The sequence below is a fragment of the Spermophilus citellus genome, assembly GCF_964194105.1.
Source record: "Spermophilus citellus genome assembly, chromosome: 6".
Taxonomy (NCBI): Eukaryota; Metazoa; Chordata; class Mammalia; order Rodentia; family Sciuridae; genus Spermophilus; species Spermophilus citellus.
The window spans coordinates 151,897,967-151,925,497 of NC_138187.1; positions in this window are offsets into that span (position 1 = coordinate 151,897,967).

A 27,531-nucleotide genomic window follows, 5' to 3' on the forward strand; every position below is an offset into this window, starting at 1 on the left:
TCCTGTCTTAGAAAGAAAGTCAATAGCTAGTTAGTTAAATGCTTTTAACCACTTTCCACTTTTCCATTGTTCAGTTGACCTCAAAATCCTGATTTAGGAGGTAGAGGAAATAGACTCACCAAATAGCTGACACAGCCGATTCTATGTACCAAAGCTGCACCTGAGACAGATTACATAACACATTTATTGGCATGCAAGGTCGCTGTAAACTCAGTATAAAGAAGGTTAATTTTCCTCCATTCAGGTTAATTCAAGAAGGTGTCCTTTTGCATGAGAAATACACCAGATCAATGCAAACACAACCTCTGGAACTTCTTAATCGAACAGTAAGACTATCTGGAAGCCCAGGAATACCAATGCCCAGTTACCAGTGTAGATGGACGCTCTGATGATTGGGCAGATATGGGAAGAACTGTACTAAATACCTCTGAAGGGTCTCTGTGATTCGGTGACTTGGCTTCTCCAGAGAAGAAGGATCCCTTTAACTCAAAACCTGGCTGGGAGTGAAAAGCAACTGAACCAAGAAGGAAAGAAATCAACAATAAGCTAAGAACTCTGAGAAGTGACTTGAATCTGGCCCTGGGAAAGGACACTGCCCATCTGAATACCCCACTTGTAGAGCCCTCATTGGCCAGCTCTAGGCTGCTAACAAAAACAACAACAGCAACAATAAACAGTTGTCATGACAAACTCAGGAAAAACTGGGGTCTATTTAATAAGTTCTCAGTTCAATATAGCGTTGACCTAGGTAAGTCTCATTAGCAACTCAGCAAAATCAACTGTCTTAGGCAACTTGGATCAACACCTGGAACAACAAGAAATCTCTACACACTCTCATTAGCTCATCTCCAAAATTCTGCTTCAGGCTTTCAGAAGTCAGACCTTTTGTTCAAACATGAAGCAGCACAAGGATAACCATGCACAGATTCCTTGAGCTCAGGCAGGTAAACAGCTGGGTCCTGTCAGGTCACATGGCAGCCTCACCCAGCCCCAGGTCACAGGCTTCTGGTAAACAGCAGCTGCAGGTAGCAGCCCTGTCTTTGGGGTTTCCCAGGCTCCACCTCCTGGCCTTGCTATAGATCATCTCCCCCTGTGATGTTTTCCCTGAACCATGTCTCTTTCCTGGAATCTCCTTGTCTAGATCTCCCACTTTGATGGTAATTCTCTGGAATGTTTTCCCTGAATTTAACTTCTCTTTTCTCCTGGAGCTCTCCCGCCCCTCACCTCCATACACTGTACCTATTTGTGAGATTCCTAAAGCCACAAGACCATTGGTTTCTAGGACTCAGCACCCCAATCTGTGCCAAGCTCCTCAGGGCTCCTGCTGGTCTAGAGAGGAGATCAAGAATTGGGCTAAGATCTCACAACCTAAGCAGAACTTGGGTGTTTCTATTCATGGCAGTACAGGACCTGAGAGCCAAGAGGGGAAAGAACAGAGTAAAAGTTAGGAGCAGGCGAGGAAGGAAATGGGTCTTGGGCGATGGTAGCCAATAGCAGTGGGGTTTTCAGCTTCTCTCCACAGGTCAGCAAGACTGAATGTGTTCAACTGAATTAAAGGGCTAAAAATAAAGAAACTCGGTGCTTCTCAGCTTTAGTTGGACCTTAGAATCATTAAGAGAGATTTTAAAGAAAAATACCAATGCCCAGTTACCATCTCAGAGCAATAAACCAGAATCTCTGGAGGTAGTCCCAATAGCTTTTTAAAAACCTTTCTAGAAGATTCTAATATGTAGACAGAATTGATTCCACTGAGATGACTCCAGAACCAGATTCCTTTGTGAGATCTTCAGTATCTCTTGCCTCTGTGTTTTCTCAGCCATAGCTGGCCAGATTCTCCAGGAAGCAGCTTAATGGGCAGAGAGAATCAAGGCTTTGGAGTCCCATGAGTTCATATCTTAGCCATATCACTTAGTAATTGTGATCTGGGACTGGTCTGACTGCTTCTGAGGTATCTGGAGAATTACATGAGATGGAGTATTTAATCACCCTGTGTCTGGCAGGTTTAGAACATATATCCATCCCTTCCCTGTCACCACCCAAATAGTTTCCCTCAGAGGCCTTCCCTCGGTGTTTGACAGTTCTAGAAGAGATGGGGCATGCATCAGAGCTGTTGCCCAATGTTATGGTTTGGATATGATGTGTCCACCCAAAAACTCATGAGATAATGTTCAGAGGCAAAATGATTGGCTTATGAGAGCTGTCACACAATCAGTCCATCCTAGTTTGAATGGACTCATTGGGTGGTAACTCTAGGCAGATGGGCATGGCTGGAGGAGGTGGATTGCTGGGAGCATGTCCTGGAAGGGTTCATCTTCCCTGTGGCCCTTCCTTGCTTTCTCTGCTTCCCACCCACCATGAAGTGCACAGCTTTCCTCCACCACCACCATTCCACCTCGATATTCTGCCTCAACTTGGGCCCAGAGCAATGGAGTTGGCCAATCACAGACTAAACCTCTGAAACTGAGTTACTACCCAATGACTGATTGTGTTACAGCTAACATAAACTTTTAACTAACATAAACTTTTCCTCCTCTAAAGTGTTCTCATCGGGTATTTCAATCACAGTGACAAAGAGCTGATTGACATACCCACATTCTGTGGGAGCTGGGCATAAAATCCCACAGCTAGATTTGGGAGAGGGACCACCATGGCTGTTGAGCAACCACATGGCTCCAGAGTCTGTGTCATTGCCTGTTCTACCGAAGAGCCAGGGTCCCAGGATCTGGATGCCCTGGTAATCCCTAAATTGTTTGCATTTCTCCCTGATTCCCCGTAATCCCACATATTGTCTGCGTGTTTGGATTTTTGACCTGAGCTAATTGTGCTGGATTCTCTCTAGCCATTGTTCCCTCTAGGGAGAGCTATCTTGAGCATCTAGCCCAGCACCTCACTTAACTCCTTCCATTGTTTCTCCCTGGAACCAGCACAGGCCCTCACATCTCAGCCCTGGCTGTGTTTCTAGTCTTTGCTGAAAGTTTCCAGTACCAATCTTTGTCTACCTGATCCCTACAGGCTCCTGGACTTTGGCTGGCCCTTCCCGCTGCCCGCTGCCCTAGCTCTAAGACAGAGGGCTTTGCTACCCTTGACTCTGTTCCTGTAGTACCCACTGCCCTTTCCAGGACTGGCCTCAAATCTGGCTGGGTCAACCTAGTCTCCCTCTATTCAAAGGGAATAAGTCCCTGGTCAGCCTGAACTCTTTTCTCCTCTCAATCCTGAACCCACATTTTCCATTCCTGAATCATTTCAAGCCACCACAAATCCATGCATTGCAAATAGTTACTGACAAATTATGATTGTTACTGTATTTAGAGATCAGAGGAATAATAGTTGTGATAACATAGAGCAGTCTGTCTAGAAGGGCTCTTTATAAAATGCTTTGTAGAGAGTGATGAGGGGGTGCCTTCAATGTGTAATAGGAAATATTCAGTAATATACTAAGTTTTTCTAAAATCTGAGTCAACTGAGTCTCCAAACATGTATCTAGCATCTGAGCCAAATTGAACAATCCATATGTGGAACATCTTTCTGGAAGCAATTCTGCAATTTTCTCCTCAAAGTCATTCTTTATAGACATTAAACTCATATTGACAGTTGGTGAATGTCTTGAATACCTCATGTAGTTCTTTTTCTTGGGAAAGCAGGCTAAGGAGGTCTCTTTTAATTTAATTTAATTTTGGTACTAGGGATTATGTCCAGGGGTGCTCTGCCACTGAGCTATGTCCCCATCTCTTTTTATTTTTTATTTTGAGACAGGGTCTCACTAAATTATCCAGACTGGCCTTGAACTTGCAATCTTCTTGCCTGAGCCTCCTATCACTGGAAATGTAGGCATGGGCCATTGCACCTGGCTGGGGATGTCTCTTATAATATAAACTCCAAGTAAAGATGTGGGAACACAGCCTGTTACAGCAGGCCAGCATTGGTCATCACTTCTGCAGGCTTACAGTACTAAATTGGGATCATAGGCTGCATCTGAGATGATGTCACTGGGATATGACATCACAACGCAGTAGTTAGTCCAACCTCAAGTACCAATTTGATCAAGCTAGAGTGGCTTCCCAGAGCACTATACTGAAAGAAGTTAGGAGGCTCTGTCTGGGGCGATATGAAAGAGAATGCAGTGATCACTTAGGGATATCTGTCATGAGCAGAACAGCATGGGAGTCAAGAGCAGGGGTGCTAAAGTCCGAGAGAAAGTCAGGTTTGATCTCAGCACTTAATAGCAGAATGATATTGTACAACATACCTAACCACTTCCAGACTCATTTCTCAGCGGTAAAGTACAGATAGATTATAGCACCTGTTTACAGAGTTACTATGAGGATTGATTCGGATAATTCATGTATTTAGCCCTGAATCTGGCACAGCATACTCAGTAAACATTAGCTGTTATTATCATAAATAATACCATGTGGGCCCAGGTATGGGGAAAATTGGCTTGTGTTCAGCACCCTGCCATGCCAGGTGCAGGCTTAGAAATCCTTAAAGAGACCTCTGATTAAGACACTTTTAAAAAGGCATTCGTAGAGTAGTTGGAACTTAGTTTCTAGGATACTTAGCGGAAGGTTTTCAGCTGATGTTGTGCCAAATTTTGTTCCACAGATAATTTTTTTTTCTCCCCCTTCGGGAAAAGCAAATGGTATCTCAGGGTCAGCCAGCAGCACAGACCTTCACTATAGGTAAGTTCAGGAAAGGTCTGACCTTCTCATTGAATCCTACCTGTTTATGGACACCACCACCCCCCCAAAAAAAAAATTCCTGGGTCTTCTCTGCCTGCATTTCCAGCTTCATCTCCATATTGTCTCCTCATTGTTCTCTGAGCACTGGTTGTGCTGAACCACATAGTCCCCAAGTTCATTGTAAACCTTAGTGTCCCTGTGCATGGTATTTCTGCCAGGATGCCTTACTCCATATTGCCTGTTCACACGTTATTTTCTGGAATAATTTTCATATAATTGGACTTATTCATCCCTTGAATATTCTGTTGTACTTTCTGGTGAAGCAGTCTTCAACTAGGGTTTTCTATGTGGGATTTTTTTTTATCCTTATGGATTAAATCTTTTCTTCATTAAAGATTGGTAAGGTTTTTATATTTATTCTGCATTCAGTTTTGGTAAATGACAGACTTTTGTCTTTTGAGAATAATAACCTTACTCTCTGTCGAGTGAACACAATAAAATAAAAATATTTGGCAGGAATTTTTCAATTAGTCATTAAATAAAAATACAATAGAAATTTGAGCTTAAATTATAGAAAGTTCCAGAAAAATAATAATTAATTAGGTTTTTAACTATAAAATTGAGTGACCAGGTATTGACTAGCTCAGAAAGGCTCAAGGTTTGGGTAATTGGTGTATTACTTATTACCAATAAGAGGGACAGAATTTTAACTGAGTCGTTTTCTATCTAGCTGAAAACTATTTCCTCATCTCAATCCTGAATCCACATTTTCTATTCCTGAATCATTTCAAACCACCACAAACCCATGCATTGCAAGTAGTTACTGACAAATTATGATTGTTGCGGTATTTAGAGATCAGAGGAATAATAGTTATGATAAATAGTTGGGTGTGCACTTTCCTAGTGCCTGTTTTCATTCATTGGCTGGGAGATCATAAGAAGTGGATCGGTTTCTTTTGGACCCTGTGACAGGATCCATATCTTGGAAGATGTCAGAACATCCACTGGACTACCAACTTCTGGTCTAAGACATTAAACAATAAATTATCTTATTTAAGGCATTGTGCTTTTGAGACACATTTTGCTGCAACTGAGTTTATCTCTGGCTAATACTCAATAATGGGTGAATTTGAAGCCTTGCTTTAGTGACTGACAATGCACAGTTCTTTCCAAATCTTATATCCATTAGGATTCAGTCAAACCAACTGAGATTGGTCAATGAGCAATTTTATCTGTTGGAAATGTTCTTTTGATTGCATAGAGCTTAGTTTTCTTTTTCTCTCTTATAATGGAAGGTAATGGCCATATAATGACCTGTTTTGAGGTAGTAAGCCAATATATTTTTGTTCTAGGAAATACTTCTTTATTTGTCCATGGCTTTTCCACATGAGACACTGAGACACTGGTGTACCTTTCCTTAAGGAGGCAGTGTAGATACAGTCTAGAACAGTGCGTCTCAAACTGCAGTAAAGGGCCATTAAGGAAAAAAAAATTTCCAGTGCTTCCTTGAATAGAATATAATCAAAGATGAAAAAAATAATTACTAGAAAAAAATAAATGTAAAACAAGAGCATAGGAAGCCCAATTTTTTAATTAAATTTGAAACATAAAAAATAGTCTGTCCAATTTCTAAAATAAAGTTTCTAACCACTCTGAAGAATTGCCCTTAATTGTTTCAGGCAGTAGCAAACAGTTTAGGGACAGGAACAAATACTTGAGTAGAAGTGGCCCAGAACAAGAAATCATTGCTGAGCCTTCAGTTTCAAATTAAATTCTTTGGGTTCATGGAGAGGAATTCACCTTAAAAGCCAGGATTTATGAGAGATAAAGCATTTTCTAAATTCCTGAGATTCCCTTTCATATGTGAAGACTAGAGTTCAGGGGTCCCATCACAGAATGTTACTCTAGACATGGTACTGATGCAAGCAGGATATGACTCGGATTCCCATTCCCAAGGAAGAAGTCTCCCAGTCTCTAAAGGGTAGGCACAGAGAAGACAGCAGGCGTTCTGATATGTGAGAACCCTTATTCTGTCCTGGCAAATAAATCCCCTTGGGTTCATGAAAACACATACTTGGGGAACCCAAGAACTACTTCCTTGGGTCTATCTTGGGAAGACTAAGGTCTTTCAGCATTATGTCCACCTGGCATAGAAGCAGAAGCCTACCATGTTGGAGACAACTGTTCTGAGAGACAGTCCCAATAGAGTAATCCCAGATTCCAGTACTGTGTATGGTGTCAGCAGGCCCAGGCTTCTGACTCAACCTTGTGGGGAAATATGGAAGTACAGAGTCCTGATGGATAGGAAGAAGCTAGAGTCCAAGGGAGCAGAAGGTCTTTGCCAGAACAGAGCCTACTCCACTGTTTGAACAGTTTTACCACTGTTACCATCTGACAGCAGACTCATGGCCTATGGAAGGACCGTTTCATTTATTTCCTTGCATCTGCCTTACTTGGGTAAAGAGAACCACTTATTCAATGACGATGTCTTATTATTTAAGAAGAATCAGGCAAAGTTCATTAATAGTGAATTCTTGGGCCCAAACACTTCTAGCCCTTTCTCCAAGTTTGAGTTTACTCTCTCCAAGTTCACTATCATAGGAATCTCTGGCCCTCAGCAGTACTTCTCCAGAGTACCCACTCTCAGCCCAGATTTGGATTTAAATATTTTGGGTCACTGAATCCAAATCCATCACTGATATGTTTGAAATGAAGATGAATCCTGGGGTCATTTCCTATTCAGGCATTATCATGTAAATCCTCCAAGTGGTCTACAAGCACATTCGGAGAGCTGGCCTGGCAGTGGCTTCCAAGGCAGGCTTCATGACCTTGAGAGGTAGGCATATGGTTCAAGCTTCTGTGGTTAGAATGCCTCAGGGGTTGCTAAACAGAAGAGAAGAAAGAATGTCCTGAATTTCACAATCTCTCCACTGAGAGCCAAGTCTCTCAGTTACTGTATTCTCTGATATTCTCCTGTGGAATGTAAATCCCATAAAATAGGATGTGTGCATCACAGTTCACAAAGGTACGCTGCAGTGTCGCCAGGGCACAGAGGAGAGGTGGCAGCCCAAATTAGCAGAGGTGCCACTGGGCATGTGGGAGGGGAGGGTGCACTTCCCAGAAGTGAACAATCCACTCTGTTAAATGAAAGGCTCTGATAGTCTTAAACTGTTCAACAGTCAACTAGAAATGAAAGCAGCAAAAGAAGATTGGGTTCAACTTCAAGGTTAACTGACTGAAAAGAAATGAACACATAAGTAAGAAAATCTTGTAAGTCAACTGGTAAGATTTACAGGAATTAGGCATCAGTTTGGAAATATTATACCAAGGCTAAAGGTGGGGCTAAGTCAGACCTCCCCTGGGTTACAAGGGAAGCTGCTTCTCTAGCCTAACGGGAGGCCAAAGGCTGAGGACAGAGGTCGGCAGGATCCTGAAGCGAACTGAGCAGGCCAGTCGCTTTCTTTTTTAATTGATACATTATAATCACACATGATAATTATGATAGTGAGATTCCATCTCCATACATGCACATGACATTTGGTCAATCTCATCCCCGGACCTTTCCTTTCTCTCTCCTCCTCTCTCCTTTGATCCACTTGCTTGATTCTAGTGATCTCCTTCTATTGTTATTATTTTAATTAATGCATTTAGCCATATATATCTATACAGTATTCATTGTGGTATATTCATTCATGGACATAGCATAACTTGGTATATTTTGTTCCCTAGTATTCCCCCCATTTCTTTCCTTTTTGTTCCCCCTGGATTTCTTTCCTCTACTCTATTGGTTTCCCTTTTATTTTCTTGAGATCTCTTTTTTAAACATCCTCCCCCCTAACTTCCACAGGTGAGAGAAAACATTCAACCCTTGACTTTCTGAGTCAGCTTTGTAAGATATCCCCATATTTTCATCTAACTTGGTATGAAATTACAAACACAGTAACACCAGAATGTCAGAGTTAAAACAAAACTCAGAGGTTCCTAGTCCGAAGGGCTCTGTTTCCAGATGGGTTAAATGAGGCTTAGAGAGATGAAGGAACTTAAGCAAAGTCATACAGCTGTTGAATGTCATGTCCAAGAAAGCCCAGATCACCTGACATCAGCTGAGCGTGTTTTTTCTAGTAGCCTGATCCCTAATAGGTCACCTCTGGGAATTCTTGTTTCCTATTAGCACCATGTCTAAGGCACGCTTTTATTACAGATTCTATTGATGGATATTTGCAGTGATAGAAACAGTCCTTCTGGCGGTAAAAACTGTCTCATCAGTTTTTAATTTTATTTTTCATGCTGGACCCTGACTTTAACACATGTGTATTTATATGTGTATATACATATAGATATATATTTGTACATTTTATAATTTGATATTTCTATGTAAATATAGAAATATGTTTATTTATTTATGTATAAGTTTCTCATGATAGACCCTTTCTATCTCACATGTTGTTACAAGTTTCTCATGATTTGACTTTCCAAATGTTTAGCTTAGATGAGGTTTAAAATTCTGGATGCATTTTTGTAAGAATTATCTTATGTTTACAGTTTTCAAATGACATCTCTAATACTTTTGAAATCTTTGCTCTCAACTTCTCAATAGGTGGTAAATTAGTCAGACTCAGTCAAACTACAGGAAAGAGACACACCCAGATCATGCTGAATTATGGAGCCCTATTGCTGGTGTTCACGGGGCAGAAAGGAATCGGGCCACGTGTTTAGCAGCTTCCCAGGTATTCTGGGCCCCACTTCCTGCTCCAGGACTCAGAGTAGCCTGCCTTGGACTCAGGACAGTGGAACAGTTTGACATGATTCAGATTACCGCAGAAGTTTCTATGACCCTCCTTGTAAGTGAGCACCTGTCTCGCTCCCCTGGAGGGAAGATGTGATCCCCTATGAAGGAACACCACTGGACAGAGTTCCAAGGCACCACATGCGGGAGGACTCTGCGTCATTGTTATCTCATACTTAATTGCCTTTGACTGGGGGAAGCCCAATTTCTGTTACAATTAGTTGTGCCAGGGTTGATCCCTCTCATCACAGATGCCATATACCATAGCAGTTCAGAAAGAAAAGTCTCATTCCACAGCACGGGTCTGTAGCAGACCCTCAGAGCTTCCTGTCCACATGGGGTGGACCATGCTAGGAGGTGTGCATGGAGGCAGCGGTAGAAATTGTCATTATCAAAACGAGGCACACAGTAACTTCTTGAGTTTTAAACTTGGGAGCATAACCGGGTCTCAAGTAGTCAATGGTTCCTGTATAATTTGAGTTTATCACTGACTTCTGCTTACATCAAAAATGAAATGTTCTCTGTCCTCTTCCACTGATGAGTCAGGAAATATGGTCACATAGCACACCTCAGGAGTGTCAGACCCTTTCTGTCTCACTGTTGTTACCAGAGAAGGTTAACTGCTCTTTCACCACACCCAGCTCCCCTTGTTGCTGAGGATTTGTCTAAATGAACTTGCCTGAAGTCACAATCAACAACTAATCAATGATTCTTAATGATCAATTCTTTAGTTGTCAGTTCTAAGATGACAGATCATGATTGCATCTCATATATCAGCTCTGATGTGCTGGAGTGACTCCTGTAATGTTTGGGTTGGGAAGGATTCTAGGGTAAAAACTGTCTCATCAGTTTTTAATTTTATTTTTCATGCTGGACACTGACTATAACACATGTGTATTTATATGTGTATATACATATACTTCTGAGAAGGAAAAGAGGCTGCCAATCACCAGCAACACCTCCATGAATACAGCAGGGAGGGAAAGCACCATGCACGTTGTACTTGTCAGTCTTATGCCAACCTTGTACCCTTCCCAGTATTCACAAGAACACTCTCTTCCTTATCCCCAACTCAGTTCACCAGATCTAAGACTTGGAGGTCTCGTTGATACCTGACTTCTTTTGCATCTTTACCCCAACTCAAATATATATCCACTGACAAGTCCTTTATGAAATCTCTTCCTCCCTTTCCATTCCTCCATCCCTATGCCTGGTCCAGGCCACCCTTTTAGACTATCAAAGTGGCTGTTGTTTAGAGGGAATAGTACAGTCCAGGGAGGTGCCTGCAAAGAGTCCTGTGGATTAGAAGATTCCAGGGAATCTCAGCAGATTGAGCTTTGGTTCTCCCTTAGCTCTGCAGGTCAAGAACTCAATTGCAATCCATGCCCCAAATGGAACACAGAAGGAAATGATGTATATGAATCAAAGTCACAGGAGACCGATATAGAAAACATTACTGTCAAAAATGTACCCGTTTTAAAGAAAAATATAAAGTCCCCTGATCTGCAAATTCATCCTGGGGAAAGAAATCTCCACACAAACCAGGACATGATCAGAAAAAAATTGATGATTATGAAACTGAAGTGAGGAGCTAGCTGTGTAATCAGCCCTGTTCTTTTCCCATTAACTGTGCCGATAAAAGTTCCTGGGCCCTGCTCAGAGTAGAGGGAACTTTCTAATGATGGGTCCACAGGCTGCCACCCAGGTTTCTCATTCTGCTCAGTCATGCGGACCCCGGTCCAGTTCCCGCTTGCTTTGCTCTTCAGCCTCTGCCTTGGCAGGGGTTGAGCAGAGAAAACGAGTTCAGAGCGCGCTTCTGGATCCCATTTGAGTGCCTTTCTCCAAGCTACACGGGGTATCAGTTTGGCAGGTCAACTTCTGCTGGCACTGGGCTCAGGGACCTTGAGATGTGAGGGGCCGGGGGGAGGGAGACTGACCGAGAACTGAGCATTTTCAATGCATGTTTGATCCTCATTTCCATTCAGGGCTCCTCATTAGGCCACAGATGCACCGTGGACCTGTTCTTCCTTTTCAGTTGGCAGAGCCCAAAGCCCCATTAACAGTAATGTGCACCAGTAGGACTCCAGGGAGAGGAAGAAGACTGAAAGGACTAGAGTTTCTGGTCCAATTTTTAAAGAAAAGAAGAGAATGAAAGACCCATAAAACTCAGAAACACTTTTTTTTCCCCCTTGGCTCATTCACATGGAAATGCAAGTCTGATGATCATGGACAAGGAGGTGATGGCCCCAGGAGCAGGGGTCAGGGTGACCTCCAGTTCCCCAGTGCCAGACCCATGTGCCAGCAGGGCTCAGCCCCTGGGCCACCAGCACTAAATGAAAAGGCTTTAATGTCATGTCTTTGGACATTTGGCAGGAAAAGTCACCAGTGTTCCAATTACTGAACTAATAAGCACCCGGGCCCCAGGGCAGCCCTTTCTGGTGCACGTACTCCCAAGGTTGGGTGCTGGGAAAACTCCCCATCAGGCAGACCACCCCTACGATTGTTGTCTTCATGACACAGGGCAGAAAAAGGACAGCAGTAACAACACTGGCAGTGTCTGTAAAAGATTTTTCCAGGGGCTGCGTACACTGAGAAGCATGAGCCCAGGCCCACAGATGCCAGCGTTAATGGCTAGGAAGGAAACTACGAAGCTATGGATCCCATTTCTTGAAACTTAAAGAAGCAGATATTGAAATGAGATCTGGTTTGCAACCTGGTCTCTTGGTGACAGGTGCAGAGGGAGTGGCTTTGCCTTTGTCATGAAAACTCTGCTTCCTTACCCAGTGAGCGCAGAATTGCAGAGGATTCATGGGGAAATGCCAACCCATCCCAGGTGCACAATCTTCACCTTCATTCAGTGGCTTCTTAGCCCATCTTACAGCCTCCCAGCCAAGCTTCCATCTTACAAAGAACTGAGTCCCTGCATGTAAGGGCTATGCCCAGGGTTAGTAGAGCTGACACTCCAACCCAGAACTTCTGACCAGCCGAGTGCTGTCTCCCAAGAATTCACCTTCTGCAAAGATCTCAAACAAGCTAAATGTTGTGGTTAAGACTGGGAAGGAACATCAAGTTTGGGACTATTAATAACTCAATATGAAGACAAATTTCATGACATCTGGGTTTCCCAAAGAATTTCTGATGATGAGGTTTTTCTTTAAGAGAGCTAAGCCAGGCGCCTATCTCAAGGGACAACATGGAATTAACATGGTCCAAAAAGATGCGTGTCCTCCAGTTTACCACAGGGACGTCCCACACGTGGCTTTGCATCTTGCTTCCCAGCTGGCATCTGGGTTGCCTGTTGTCCCTTGCCCTGTGCTCGCTCCTCCTTCCACAGCAGCCGGCCCTTTTCTTTCTTTCCCCTGGGTTTATTGCCCTTCTTCCTGCCTTCTCCATCCTTCTATATTTGTTGATAGAAGTCAGAAAATTTTACATTTGCACCTTGCATCCACTGGAGAAAAGAAAATACAGAAGTTGGTCTTATGGCCACCTGTTACACAACTGGGAGCCCTTAGCCATCAAATGGAAAGGAGCTGGCTGGTGTGTGAGCTCAGCCCTGAGCTCTGCCTGGGGAAAGGAGGCAGAGATCCCCTCATTTTACAAGTTAGGAGTGATTTCCCTGAAGTTGGACAGTGGCGAAGCAGAAATTCATTTCTACTTGTTAATATCATTTTTCCTGTAATTCATACAATTGGAGGATTTAGAGGAGTACCCAGCCCCTTTTTAGATGGGAAAATAAATCATGCAGGCATTCACTAGTAAGGGGAGAGGGGAAATACGGAGTTGTGAGAAGACAGTTGCCCTGCTGGGGCTGGTGTGAGAGGAAACAGCTCTCAGGATCCAGAACTCCCTAGGGAGTCCCTCCTGTGCCTGGCTTTTCCCTTCTATGTTGACCCTTCACCAGAGAATAAAAATGATGGAGAGGTCAGGAATTGCTCGTGATTTGTCCTGGGTTCCCTGACCCAGACCTCCCTCCCTTCCCCTTTCCTCGCGGCTAGCTCCAGTGTGGCGCTAATAAACACAGCAAGGAAAGGCTGGAATACATGGCCAGAAGACTTGACCAGAATGTCTGGAACTGCCGCTTAAGGTTAGATTAATCCCGTTGGTTTCTGCACCACTCCTTGGTTGTCAATTTCTAACAGCTGCCTCGAGTGACACAGGCTGCAGCCCAGGTTCCACAAAGCTTTTCTTTTTTTGAAAGCCTGTTCAGCAATGGCAATTTTCTACCAAGACCTAAATCGTAGACAAGCACAATGTTTGAGGTTTTAATAGTCCACAAAACAAGCCAAACAAAATCCATTGACTTTATTATCTTAATCTGAATGAATCACGTCGATGAATAATGACCATTCTCATGTTAGCTTCTTTGGGCTACTTTGGAGCCACTTTGGTTTTCCACTACAGCCCCTTTATTCCTTGCCAAAGAACTCTGCTATGGAACATTAAGCCACCTCCATTTGCCTCTTCTGACCTGGAGTCTGCATCCCATTCCCAGCACAGGGCCTGCCCCCAGGGAGGGGACCTCCTTCCAGAGCGTTCTTTCCTATGTCCTTGATGTCTGTGCTCTGAGATAAAGTAAACCTTGTGCTCCCCACTCTTTGCCAAGCATCTGCTTATCGCTAGGCTAGGCAAATATTGTTGGAATGTGTCAAAGTACTGCTAACCAACTTCCAAAGCCCTCCAAATCACCTGGTTAAGTGTCTCTAGCTACTCATTCAGTCCTGGCATTGACAAGCCCTTGAAGGAGGTTCACAGTTGCAATGAGAATAAACATCAGCATTCCCTCTTAAGCTGGGCGTGTGAAACTGACTGACAAGAGCTCCACCAGGTTAGGGATTCATCTTCTTTGTTCTCTAATGTATCTCCTAGACACGCCTGGAGTGCTGCCATCACAGCACCCAAATGAGTGCCAAAATGTACCAGGTACTAAAGAGATGGCATTTTCATTAATGTTTTTTTCCTATTTATTTAAATTTTACTGTATAGATTTAAGGTTCATAACATGGTTTTGTTTGTTTTTTTCTGTGGTGTGCTAGGGATCAATCCAGAACTTCACACATAGTAGGCAAGCACTCCTCTGCTGAGCTACATCCCCAACCCCAACAAGATGTTTTGATACAGATACACAGTGAAATCATTACTGTAGTCAAGCAACTTAACATACTCATCATCTCATACAGTTTACCCATTTTTTGTAGGTGAGGCAAGAGCTCCTAAAATCTACTCTTTGGGCAAAAACATTACGTGAAATATTATTAACTATAGTCCTCATATTGTACTTTAGATCTCTCGACTTGCTCATTCTACACATCTGACACTGTGTACCTGTTGACCTACCTCTCCCCATCCTGGCCCCAGTAGTCTCTTAAATATTTGCTATTTCTGTGTATTTGACTTTTAGACTGCATATATAAGTAGGACTACGGGGTATTTTACTTCTGTATCTGGCTTATTTCACTTAGAATAATGTCCTCCAGGTTCATCCATGTCATCATAAGTGGCAGGATCCCCCTTTTAAAGGTTGAGTAGTGTGTGTGTGTGTGTGTGTGTGTGTGTGTGTGTGTGTGTGACCATTTCTTTATCCATCTGTCCATTGATGGTCACTTAGGTTGTTTCCATATTTTGACTCTTGAGAATAATGCTTCAATGAGTGAGGAAGTGCAGATCTCTTTACAGGGAAGTGATGTCCTTTATGTTGGATATAAACCCCTAAGAGGGATTGCTGAGTCAGATGGTGGTTCTATTTTTAGTTTCATTAGGAAATTCCATATTTTCTTCCAGTGCTTACTTCCCACCAACAATGCACAAGAATTCCCTTTCCTACAGACCCTCACCAACTCCTGTTATTGCTTCAATAATAGCCATCTTAACAGGTAGGAGGCAAGATCTCGTTGTGGTTTCGATGTGCATTTCTCTGATGATTAGTGATGTTGAGCACTTTCGTCTTGGTCATCTAAATGTCTTCTTTGGAGAAATGTCTACTAAGTTCTTTGCCTTTTTTTTTTCCTGGTACTTGGAATTGAACCCAGGGGCACTCTTCTAAAGTTATGTTCGCCATCCCTTTTATTTTCTATTTTGAGACAGGGCCTTGCTAAGTTGCCCAGACTGATCTTGATCTTGTGATCCTCCTACCTCAAGCTTTCCAAATAAATGGGATTACATGTGCACACCCCTTACCCAGCTTGCCCGTTTGTTAATCAAGTTGCTTTTTTTTTTATTGAGTTTTGTGTGTTCTTCATATTTATATATAAAAGTCATGTGTACTGTTTCTATAAATGTGTAAAATATGTATATATATTCTATAAGTTTCTAAAGAAATACATAATATATATGAAGAACTCACACCACTCAATAACAAACAGGACAGTATTAATATGACATTGATCTCTTATCAGATACATGATTTGCAAATGTTTTTTTTCCTAATCTATAAAGAAAATTAATTTTCATTTTGTTATTGGCGTCCTTTGCTAGGTGGAAGTTTTTAAGTTTAATGTAGCCTCATTTATTTATTTTTGCCAAGTTTTGATGTGGTATTAAAAAAATCATTGCCACCACCAATGTCACAGAACTTTTTCTCAATGTTTTCTTCTATAAGTTTGATGGTTTTAGGGCTTAAGTTTACATCTTTTATCCATTTTGAGTTGATTTTTTTTTGTATCTTTGTATAAGATAAAGGTCCAATTTCATTCAGTTGCACGCAGAAGCCATTTTTCCTGACACCATTAATTGAAGAGACTGTTCTTTACTCATTGCATCTGCTTGAAAATTAGTTGACCATATGTTTTTGGGTTTACCTCTGGGCTATTATTTTCCATTGGTCTATGTGCCTGCTTTTTATACCAGTACCATACCATTTTGATTACTGTAACTTTGTAGTCTCACTTAAAATCAAATAGTATGATTCCTCCACATTCATTTTTCTTTTTTAGAATTGCTTTGGCTATTTGAGATCTTTTATGTTTCCAAATGAATTTTAAAGGAGTTTTTTGAAATTTGATGGGGATTGCACTAGATCTGTATAGTGTTTGGGGTAATTACCAGAATTAATTCTGCCAGTCCATGAACATGGGATAGCTTTCTATTTACTTATGTCTTCTTCAATTTCTTTTATTGCTGTTTCATAGTATTTTGTGTACAGGTTTTGCACATCTTTGGCTACATTTACTCATAAACGTAGGAGTTTTTTTATGTGATCATAAGTGGAATGTATCTAGGTGTGCTCAGGGTGCTAAGGGGCTACAGAGAAGAAGCACCTAGCTCAGTCTGAGAGGTCTTCCTAGGACTGGACACAGGTGAAGGAAGCTGCAGATGCAAAGAGAAGAGAAATACAGCATGCCTTATCTAGGGACCAATGGGTCCCATGACCAGGGAATAACCTTGGCTTAGGGGAGGCAGGCACAGAACTAAACCTGGATCACTGAAGGCTTTGAATCCCATATGAAGGCATCTGGACTTTACCTTGGAAACAATGCAGAGTTATTGAATGATCTTAATTAAGTAGGCAGGTGACACTTGCTGAATTAACTGCCCCTCCTACTTTTCCACTGCGATTGGCTTGATTTTTATGACACTACTTGTCTCAAATTTCCTCATCGTGGTTTATACGCATACTTCCTCTACATCTGGCCCACAAGGTAAACCTTGGGTTGTTTTTATTTCTATGACCCCAAGGTGCCTTTCAGCAGTTGCTTATACAGTAGGTGCAGTGCTGGGTGGCTGTTTAATATATAGGATTAAACATTGAATTCCTAGAGACTCCCCCCACCCAGAATCCTACAGAGGTATATCTGCTGCTCTGCAATAAAACCTGGTTGCTTTTCTGAAGCTTTCCAGAATTTCCATCTTGTGAACAGATGGCATTGTTTTCATATGAAGAGCAGAAGATTTCATGTATTCAAACACCAAAAGCTTGAGAAAGCACACAGAGCCTGGGTAGTAATTATAATGGGGAAAGAACATGATGTGTCAACAGACTCTTGAGTGATGTAAGAATTCAGTGGCAGCTCTGGCCTGTAATCTGGACTCTGCAGGGGTGTACTGAAGTGGCAATTGAGGGGTGGAGTGTGCACTGATGTGGTACTGAAACAGGTGCTGGGCCCAGCTAGGGTTCATTTACAAGCATGAATGAATTGTGCTGTCTCTAGATATATGAAGTTTGTATTATGTACTTGGCCCTGAGAATACAGAGATGAAGAGTCTAGTCCCTGCCTCAGGGGCTTGCAGCACGGTGGCGGAGACAAATTCATGGAAGATATGCACAGAAAATGAGAACAGAGAGTAAAGGGCTCCTAACCCAGCCTGGAGATCAGGAGGGTCCCAGGAAGGCGACATCTGAGCATCTCATGAAGTCTGGGAGTTGGCCAGGAGAGGGGTGGGAGGACTGGGGACATACAGCTCAGTTGGTAGAGTGCTTGCCTCACATGCACAAGGCCCTGGATTCAATCCCCAGCAAAACACACACACACACACACACACACACACACACACACACACAGAGGGGTGGGAGTGAGGCACAGAAAGGGACAGGTAATGGCATTCCAGACTGAGGGAGGGCAGCAAGGGCACAGAGGTCCCAGGGATGAGGTGAGTACAGAGAAGTCATGAAAGCAGCTCAGCATAGGTGGATAGGGCAAGGAATAGAAAAGAAATGGCAGGAAGCTGAGGCAGGAGGATCACAAGTTTGTGGACAACTTAGCAAGACCCTATCTCAAAAATAAAAATTAGAAGAGCTGGGGATGTTGCTCAGTGGCAGTGCTCTTTTTTTTTTTTTTTTAATTATTTTATTGTTGGTCGTTCAAAACATTACATAGTTCTTAACATACCATATTTCACAGATTGATTCAAGTGGGTTATGAACTCCCATTTTTACCCCGTATACAGATTGCTGTGTCACATCAGTTACATTTCCATTGATTTACAAATTGCCTTTCTAGTGACTGATGTATTCTGCTGTCTATCCCATTCTCCACTGTCCCCTCACCCCTCCCCTCCCCTCCCCTCCCCTACTCTCTCTCCATCCCCTCTACTATAAATCGTTTCTTCCACTTATATAATTTTCCTCCTACTCCTCCTTTCCTCTTATATGTAATTGTGTATAACCCTGAGGCTCACCTTCCAGTTCCATGCAATTTCCCTTAACTCTCACTTTCCCTCCCGCCTATCATCCCTGTTTAATGTTAATCTTCCTCAAGCTCTTCGTCTCTACCCTGTCCTTGGTTACTCCCCTTATATCAAAGAAGACATTTGACATTTGTTTTTTAAGGATTGGCTAGCTTCACTTAGCATAATCTGCTCTAATGCCATCCATTTCCCTCCAAATTCTATGATTTTGTCATTTCTTATTGCAGAGTAATACTCCATTGTGTATAAATGCCACATTTTTTTAATCCATTCATCTATTGAAGGGCTTCTAGGTTGGTTCCACAGTCTTGCTATCGTGAATTGTGCTGCTATGAACATCGATATAGCAGTGTCCCTGTAGCATGCTCTTGTTAGGTCTTTAGGGAATAGACCGAGGAGGGGAATAGCTGGGTCAAATGGTGGTTCCATTCCCAACTTTCCAAGAAATCTCCATACTGCTTTCCAAATTGGCTGCACCATTTTGCAGTCCCACCAACAATGAACAAGTGTACCCATTTCCCCGCATCCTCGCCAGCACTTGTTGTTGTTGGATTGCCAATCTTACTGGAGTGAGATGGTATCTTAGGGTGGTTTTGATTTGCATTTCTCTGACTGCTAGCGATGTTGAGCATTTTTTCATGTACTTGTTGATTGATTGTATGTCCTCCTCTGAGAAGTGTCTGTTCAGGTCCTTGGCCCATTTGTTGATTGGGTTATTTGTTATCTTATTATCTAATTTTTTGAGTTCTTTGTATACTCTGGATATTAGGGCTCTATCTGAAGTGTGTGGGGTAAAGATTTGTTCCCAGGATGTAGGCTCCCTGTTTATCTCTCTTATTGTTTCTTTTGTTGAGAGAAAACTTCTTAGTTTGAGTAAGTCCCATTTGTTGATTCTGGTTGTTAACTCTTGCGCTATGGGTGTCCTATTGAGGAATTTGGGGCCTGACCCCACAGTATGTAGATCATAGCCGACTTTTTCTTCTATCAGACGCCGTGTCTCTGATTTAATATCGAGCTCCTTGATCCATTTTGAGTTAACTTTTGTGCATGGCGAGAGAAAGGGATTCAGTTTCATTTTGATGCAAATGGATTTCCAGTTTTCCCAGCACCATTTGTTGAAGATGCTATCCTTCCTCCATTGCATGCTTTTAGAGTGGCAGTGCTCTTACTTAGCAAGTGCAAGGCCCTGGTTCTACCCCCAGCACCAGATCAAAAAAAAAAAAAAAAAGAGACCAGAAATGAAGGCTGGAGGCTAGAAAATACATGAACATAGAGGACTACCTGAGCACAACAACACACAGGTTCACACAAATCACCTGCAAAACAAGGTGTATCATATCAGTAAACCTGTTCACGAGGTTGAGAGAGTGAGCTTGTTTGGTAACAGAATCACACTGCCAATGTCAACAGTTTGCATGTAGGAGGGATTGTTCCTTTAGCCACTTAATCTAAACACATACATAGAGCATGAGCTAAGTGCCAGGCACCCGAAGCTCCACCCATGATGAGTCTGTATTCTTGACAAAATGACTAGCATTGGGCACACTGCCTAAAGTGAGTCCTCTGTAGATGGTTATTGAATGAATAAATAAACTTATTCAATTTGAGCCTCTGACCAAAGAGCTTATAGTCCAGCGGTGACTCAGATAAGAAGATTATTATAATAGCAAATGATTACAGTTAGGTTGGAGCAGGGAGTTCATCCAAAAATGTCTACAAGGGCCAGGCAACAGGAATAGGTAAATGAAGAGATCTCCAGGCACAGGGCAACCAGCAACGGTGGGGACTACAGCAAGTAGAGAATGTGTGTCCCTTCTATGAGGGAACAGGTGAGGGTCAACTCCAGGCAAATTAGGATTAAAAAAAAGAAGCCACCTATGCTGAGCTGCTTGCATGACTTCTCTGTACTCACCTTACCCCTGGGACCCTCTGTGCCCTTGCTGCCCTCCCTCAGTCTGGAATGCCATTACCTTGTCCCTTACTGTGTCTCATCTGTACTTTTAATCAAGTGAAATACTGATGTCTAAATTCATTGATCACACATGCCCAGAACTCCAGCATGAGTGCCTTTGGGTAGTAAGACACAAGGCCTGACAACCTGGCTTTCAGAATGAACACGACATGGGACTTAAAGCGGGAGACCACAGCCCTTGCAAACAAGAGGGCAAACAGCATTAGCTGCTGCCTGCTGCCAAGAGCCCCTCCTGGCAGCCCACTGGGCTCCTGTGTGCCTTTAGGTTAGTCTCCAGCCTTCTTAGGCCTGGATCAGGCTCCAGGGCGCTCCTAGCCCAAACCTACCACAACCTGTGTGGCAGTTGCCAATCCCCTGGCCATGGGGATCTGTTTGGGGCTGTTTGTTCTGCAGAAGGAAACAGGAGAGCACCGAGTGTTGGAATCCTCCTGCACCACGGCCTCCCCCACCACATGAAAGCTGCTGAGCCAACAGTGAAATCAAAGATGATTATACACTGCTGGAAACCCGCGGGCTTCCGCCTGGACTGTCTCGCTGCCAAACTGTTATGTAAGCCATAGCCCCACACAGGCCTGGAACCAAACAGGGATGCCATTGAAGTCCCTTCCACGACCTGCTTCTCACCTACAGCCTTCCCCAAACCCTGCCTACCTGGAGCAGAGGGCCTGGCACACTCTGTGACTGACAAGCGGCTTTCTCATTCATTTTGGGATTTCCCTCTCTTTATTCCCTTCCAACACAGGGATATGGGTGGGTCAGACCTGGGAGTTTACTTTGGTCTGATTCCAAGTGACTAAGACATTTTATTCTGGAAAACTTCATCTGGCAATCTGAGAGAGATGGTTGTTTTTCACCCTCCTAAGTGAATAATTCACTTGAGCTGTTTAGATACCAGAACTGAACAAGTAGCTCCTGGAGGCCCCGATGACCTCCGGGCCAGAGACGGCCTGACCGTACCGCTCTGACAACCAAGACTTATTTCTATTTAGGGATTCTGGGAACATCCCTCAGCCCCAAACCACGTAAATGAACTTATAAGAGTTTTTCCTCTAGTGTGTTGATGATCAGGGTAAATTAGTTGAATTCTCAGGGCTCTAGTTTTTCTTTCTACATCACAGGGTTGGAAATACCCAGTGGTTCCTATAACAGTTGCATGAGAGGTTTTATTTTTGAAATCAGCTTTTTGGCACTATGCTAATCACAACCGAGACCAGTTCCCAGGCTTTTTAGTGTTGTGATGCTCAGGACTTTATTCGTGTCTATTCAACGCCGGGCTTCCACTGTTCTTCCTTTGGCACCATGGCCTGGGTGAGGGGCTCAGATCTCAAGCAGTAGGGGCCTGAACTTCGGGGAGTCTGAGGACACCTGTATTGGAGCTAAGGCTCAAAAGCTGTGTGTCTTTGCGCTGTGTTCAGTTAATTTCCCTTCATTTTCTGACACCATTTAAAATGCACATGGCTTCTAGAGGATCCATTCTGGCTTGGGAGAATGGCTGACCATTTCTGCCCCTTTCTTGCTCCATCATGGTAGAGGTGAATGGAAACCCTTCCCTGATTGGTGAGGCTACCCCCCCCACCCTCAGGAGTGAAGAGCTGGACTTGAATCCCAGGGCTCTGTTAGCGCCTTTGGCTCTCACCTCTCTCCATGAATGCTGGAGTGGGAGGGCCTCACAAGCCAAGGCACTTGGGCACTTATTCAACTTTCTCTTTCTTATAATGACCAAAGTGTCAGATCTAGTGATTAATGCAGAGTCCTTGTTTCAGGAACAAGGCCAGCAAGTTCATGCTCTTTATACAGGTATTTTGAAAGAAAAAAAAAGAAAACTCAAACCAAAAAAGGATTTGCCTTTTCTATGGCAGGAATAGTCACTAGGTCTCTAACTTCAGATAAGAGAAGGGATTTTTGTTGGGGGGGGAGGTACCCTGTAATTGCTATAGGAGGGGGAGAGAGAGAGAGAGAGAGAGAGAGAGAGAGAGAGAGAGAGAGAGAGAGAAACACTCCAAGTACCCTGAGAGCTGTTTTGAAGAAGTACTGTATTGCACTGTAACACAACATGAATGTAAGAAACTGCCCTCCCATGGTCTGCATCTACATTTGGGAACCAACCTGCCATCATAGCCCCCTTCTTCAAGGAAACTTTGTTTCCCACCATGATTCAAGGTGGTCTTTGGGAAACAAAATGTGTGTCTGAATTCATTACAGAATACAATACTTTAATTCTGACAACTCTCCTGGTCTATTGGGATAAAAGTCTCTGCTGCTGGACCTCAGTGACCTTTGAGTTAAAATACCTGGATGAGTGAGCTCATCCAGCCCAGCTTTCTGGATAATCATTCAACTCATGTTGACCAGCCTTTCCACACTGGTATCTAAAAGATACCAACCACACAGTGTGTGGTTGGCTTGGGACCTGGATAATCAAGCCTTTTTGAGCACCTTTTCTTCTCTGCCTGCTAAGGGTTGATGGTCTGCCTGGCTTATACATTCTCAGAGAAGCAGTCTTTCTCTTTGGACCCTCAGGCAAAGGGATGAGGAGCAACTTTGGACCAAGGGAGGTGGATTCTTCATAAAACATGCTTTCCTAATCTGGGTGGGGGTGGAGAGGTCAGAGCAGATAATCAGAAGGAGCAGCCCAGTCTTAATATGGAGGCTGCATCAACACCCTCCCCTACCATGGAGCACAACTAGAGTGGGAGATTCAGCACCAGAGAACATGTTTATATATGCTTGAGAATGAACGGAGTAAAGACTTACCTGAATTCATGATATCAGACTCCTAAAAGTCTCTTCTTCAACTCCAGGGGTTACAACTGCAATTCAACAACTCTCAAGAAGTAGACAAAGAGGCTAGTCAGGAACTTGTAGCTCAAATGTCTCTAATTCCCAAACATATACAAGTATGGGGCACATGATTTTTGTCAGTTATGCATTATCAATGAAATTTTAAAAACTAAGCATCAGGCATCACAATTTAGAGATACACAAACATTCTTGTAACAATTTTGAAACTTCTGAACTAAATTTGAGTCATTAATTGCCTGCTAAGTGACTGCTCAGTTTAACTTAGACCATCAGTTTTTGTATGAAATATATATGTGGCTTAGAGAATGCATTGTTTAATGTAATTTAAAAAAATATATCTTCAAGTTTACAGAAAAATTGCAAAAAGGTACAGAGTTCCCATGTAACTCTCACTTGATTTTCCCTATAGATAACATCTCCCATGAATATGGTACATGTGTTAAAAATCAATATTGATATATTATGATTAACTAAAGTCCATACTTTAGAGAATGGTGATTTTACAGAAAAATAGGATTAAAATTCCTCAGAGGCATTTTAACTCAGGCGTCCATATGGCAGAGAGAAGGCCTTTGCTGACTTTGGATCACCCCCCTTACAAAACTGGCTGTGTGCTGCTTTCCTGTGTTCCTTCTTCAAAGAGAAAAGCATTTTCTGGTCTAACCCTGCTTTTCCACTGTGAAGCAATCCCTGCACCTCTTTATCTAAAAATTATTTCATAACAGCAGTGCAAACAACTGGCTTAGAGACTTTAGAATTAAATAAACTGAGTTTCAGTTCTGCAATTTGTACACTATTGGTTATCAAGCCTCAATTTTTCATCTGTGAAATGGAAACAATAATAATGCCTTCTTCACTGATTTGCCATGAAGATTGAAAGTTGTTTTCCTGGAGCACTTAGCACAGATCCAGGCGTACAGTAATAGTTCAATAATGGTAGCTATCAGTAAGCTTAAAATCTGAGGCCCTTTTTGGAAAGCAACCATGCTCAACAGGCTGGTCAATGAGTATCTAGTTCCATTTGGTGAAACATTGCTTTTTCAACAAATATCAGTTTCAAAGGTCAGATGGGAAAAGAGAAATAGTTGTATAAGCATAAACTTAATTGCCTGAAGAATTCTCTTCAAATTGGAAAAACAAGGCAATCATTGAGCCTACTGATGTGAAAACCTTTGAGGAATTACAGACCTTTTGCTCTACCATTCTGCATGAAGGATTGAATATCAGTGAATGTTTAGAGCAGCAGATATCTCCACTGAAGGCATTATTGAGGAAGAAATGGTGTCTCCGGGCTAATTAGGAACATTATGGAGACCTGCCCCAATGCCTGCCTATTCCCTACCTCCCATCTCATCATCTCATCACATCTTCCAATACTGAAGCATGTGGACCTCCTGCAATGTATCAAACAGGCAGGCTCTCTTGGCCTGCCATGCTCTTGTGTGCTCCACTCCTGCCTGGGTGCTTCCCGCAGCCTCACCTGGCTGACATATTTTTTAAAGCCCAGTTCAGGCATCACCTCCTCTAGAAGGCCTTCCCAAGGCACCACCATTTTTAGTTACCACTGCTCCTGTTGGCTCCCAGCCTACAACCTTGCAGCATGTAACCCCTTTCTCACTCCTTTCCTTCATTCTGCTCTGAGTACCATTGCTACTCAAGTCTAGTGTGGTCCCCAGAACTTGATGAGAGCTCAAAAAATGCTAGTGCCTGTTCTCTGATCATCCACAAGCCCAAGGGCTTTTGAGGCTTCTCCAAACCCTAAAGTGGAAGCAGTCACAACAAGCACCCAGAAGTGGTAAAAGTTGCATCTCTAAACCTGCAGCATAAAGGAGAAGACCTTAAAGGTTTCTCTTTAAAGTATATAGCCAGGGTTGGATTCAATAGTAAGAGGTAAATTATTTTGGGCAATGGTTCCTGGGCTTCAGTGCATGAAACCATGTTAATCTGTTGTGAAGTTTCACAGATCAACAAGTTTTCTTCTCAAAAACTTCTCTCCTTACGCATGAGCATGCTCCATGCCATGAACAAGTTCTCTAGACTAAGAAGTCTCAGGAGGGTTCCTGCAGTCTGCTTTCTTCGACTCTCCTAGGACAGATACTTCCTCTGCCACTGCCTACCTTCCTAAAAATTGAGGCTATTCTCCTTAGTTTTGCTGATTAAACAAAAATGAAGTGCTATCTTTGATGTCACACAGCTAATAAGTTCTGAAATTCAAATCTGGGCCCATCTGTCGGATCCTAGAGTATTTACCCAAAACCTTCTTCAGTAACTGGCACCTCTTTATGTTGGAGGCTTGGTGCCCAGAAAGACTCCCCCTGCATGATGCTGAACTAGCACATCAGGTTGATTTTACATGTACAGGTCCAGGCTAGGGCTCACCAGTGCCCTTTTACCATTCAAGAAGTACTTTGCACCATCTGATTCTCTTCCCACTTTATCCTGTGAATCCCTCTGGTGCTGGGCAGGAAGACAGGATTCCAGGGTGAATAAAGAAGGATCTTTACACCTAATCATATTATAACTTACCCCACAATAGGACCCTCTCTGCACCTGCACTTTACAATAGAATTAATTCCCAGCAGTAGAAATAGTGCCAGGGGTATAATAACTCTACCAAAACTCTCTTAGAATTGATAAATTTGACATGAACTTTGCATTTCTTTAGAGATAAATAGGTCATTGCTGGTGTTTGGGAATAATTTTTAATATGTAAGGTTATTGGTTATAATTTGGTTATTTTCTTGACATGAAATTTAGTCTTATATAAAACATCCACCACTGGACACTTATGATAACTCTTTGTTTAAATTTTTAGCAGGTCATGGCTTATAAGTCAAGGAAACACTGTACCTATAGCTGCAGTACAGAGTCCTGTGCAAAGAGACCCTGGGTCCAGCAGCTCAGGATTCTCTTCGAAAAATTCTACACACAGCCCTGAGCAGTGGCCCTCCTGTCCTTGGGCTGGATAGCCACTGGGAAGAGGTGAGTCGGCTGTGTCCAGGAGGGTGCTCCACGGTTCTGTCAAGCATCTGCACTTGGGAAAGATGTTGTTATTTCTTTCAGATTAATCATCTCAGCTGGCAACATTCTTTCTCTTCAAAGCAGAGAGCCAGCTCAGAGGTCAAATATGAGCTGACTCAGAAACGAAAGCCCATCGAATAGTGATACAAACAGACAGAAGCTAGAGACAGATCCATACAGATTTTTCTGACTTTTGCAGTTTTAGCCCCAGAGAAAGTGCAGCCTTGCTGTGCCCTCCCTGGGAGATTATTCTGTGGTTTTGGCACAAGACAACAACCTAGGGTGGAAAGCGAGGTCTATGGATATGGTTGCCTTTTCTCCGCGAAGCCAACTAGTGCCTTGTTTTTCTGTGAGCCTGCCACTGTGGGAAAATTGCTAGAGTGTAAAGTTTCCCTCTTTGTCCCCAGCGCACTTCATTTACCAGCGAGCCAAGTTGGGAACAGAGCTGCCTCTCACACAGCCCATGAATGACTCTGTTTTCTCAGGACAGCCTCTGCCTGCCCATTGTCTAACTGTCATGGCCTCTTGTATAGGTGTTCCCTGCAGCCCGGGCTGTTATGTAATGCCTGGGCAGGGGACATGGCGTGAGAGCAAGAGATCAGAGAGAGGAAAAATCCAGAGGGTAATCAAGACCACAATGTCTTCCTGGAGAAGGGCAGGGGGATGCTGTCCTTTTGTTGGCTCCCTCCCTCTGGCTTGTTTGCCTGAGTGATAAACTCTGCTGGCATACAAGGGCTCACAGCTGGCTTGAGCCAGCACTTCTGTTTATATCCGTAAGTCAGGACATGCTGTACCCTCATGGCAGGGCAGCTGCCACCTAGGTCCTCCGGCAAGACTCACAAGAAATCCTTCCCGGATTTCCTCTCCCAAGACCTAGAAGGAAAGGACTTTTCCCCTCATTAGGTCCCACTTTCTATTGCTCCCTTCTGTCACCTCGTTGGCTCAGTGAGCCTCTCCACCCAACTTAGAGAAGCACGAGCCTTCCCCAGGATTGCCTATGGCAGTTTCAGAGTTGCCTTGACTTTCTATCAAGTTCATGGTCAAGAGGCAACCACCATTTGGCATTGAGGAAAGGAGCCATCGTCCCCCACATCTGCATCCCCTGGATGCTATGTTCTCAGCTCGTTTCTCATCATATCCTCTGGCCACAC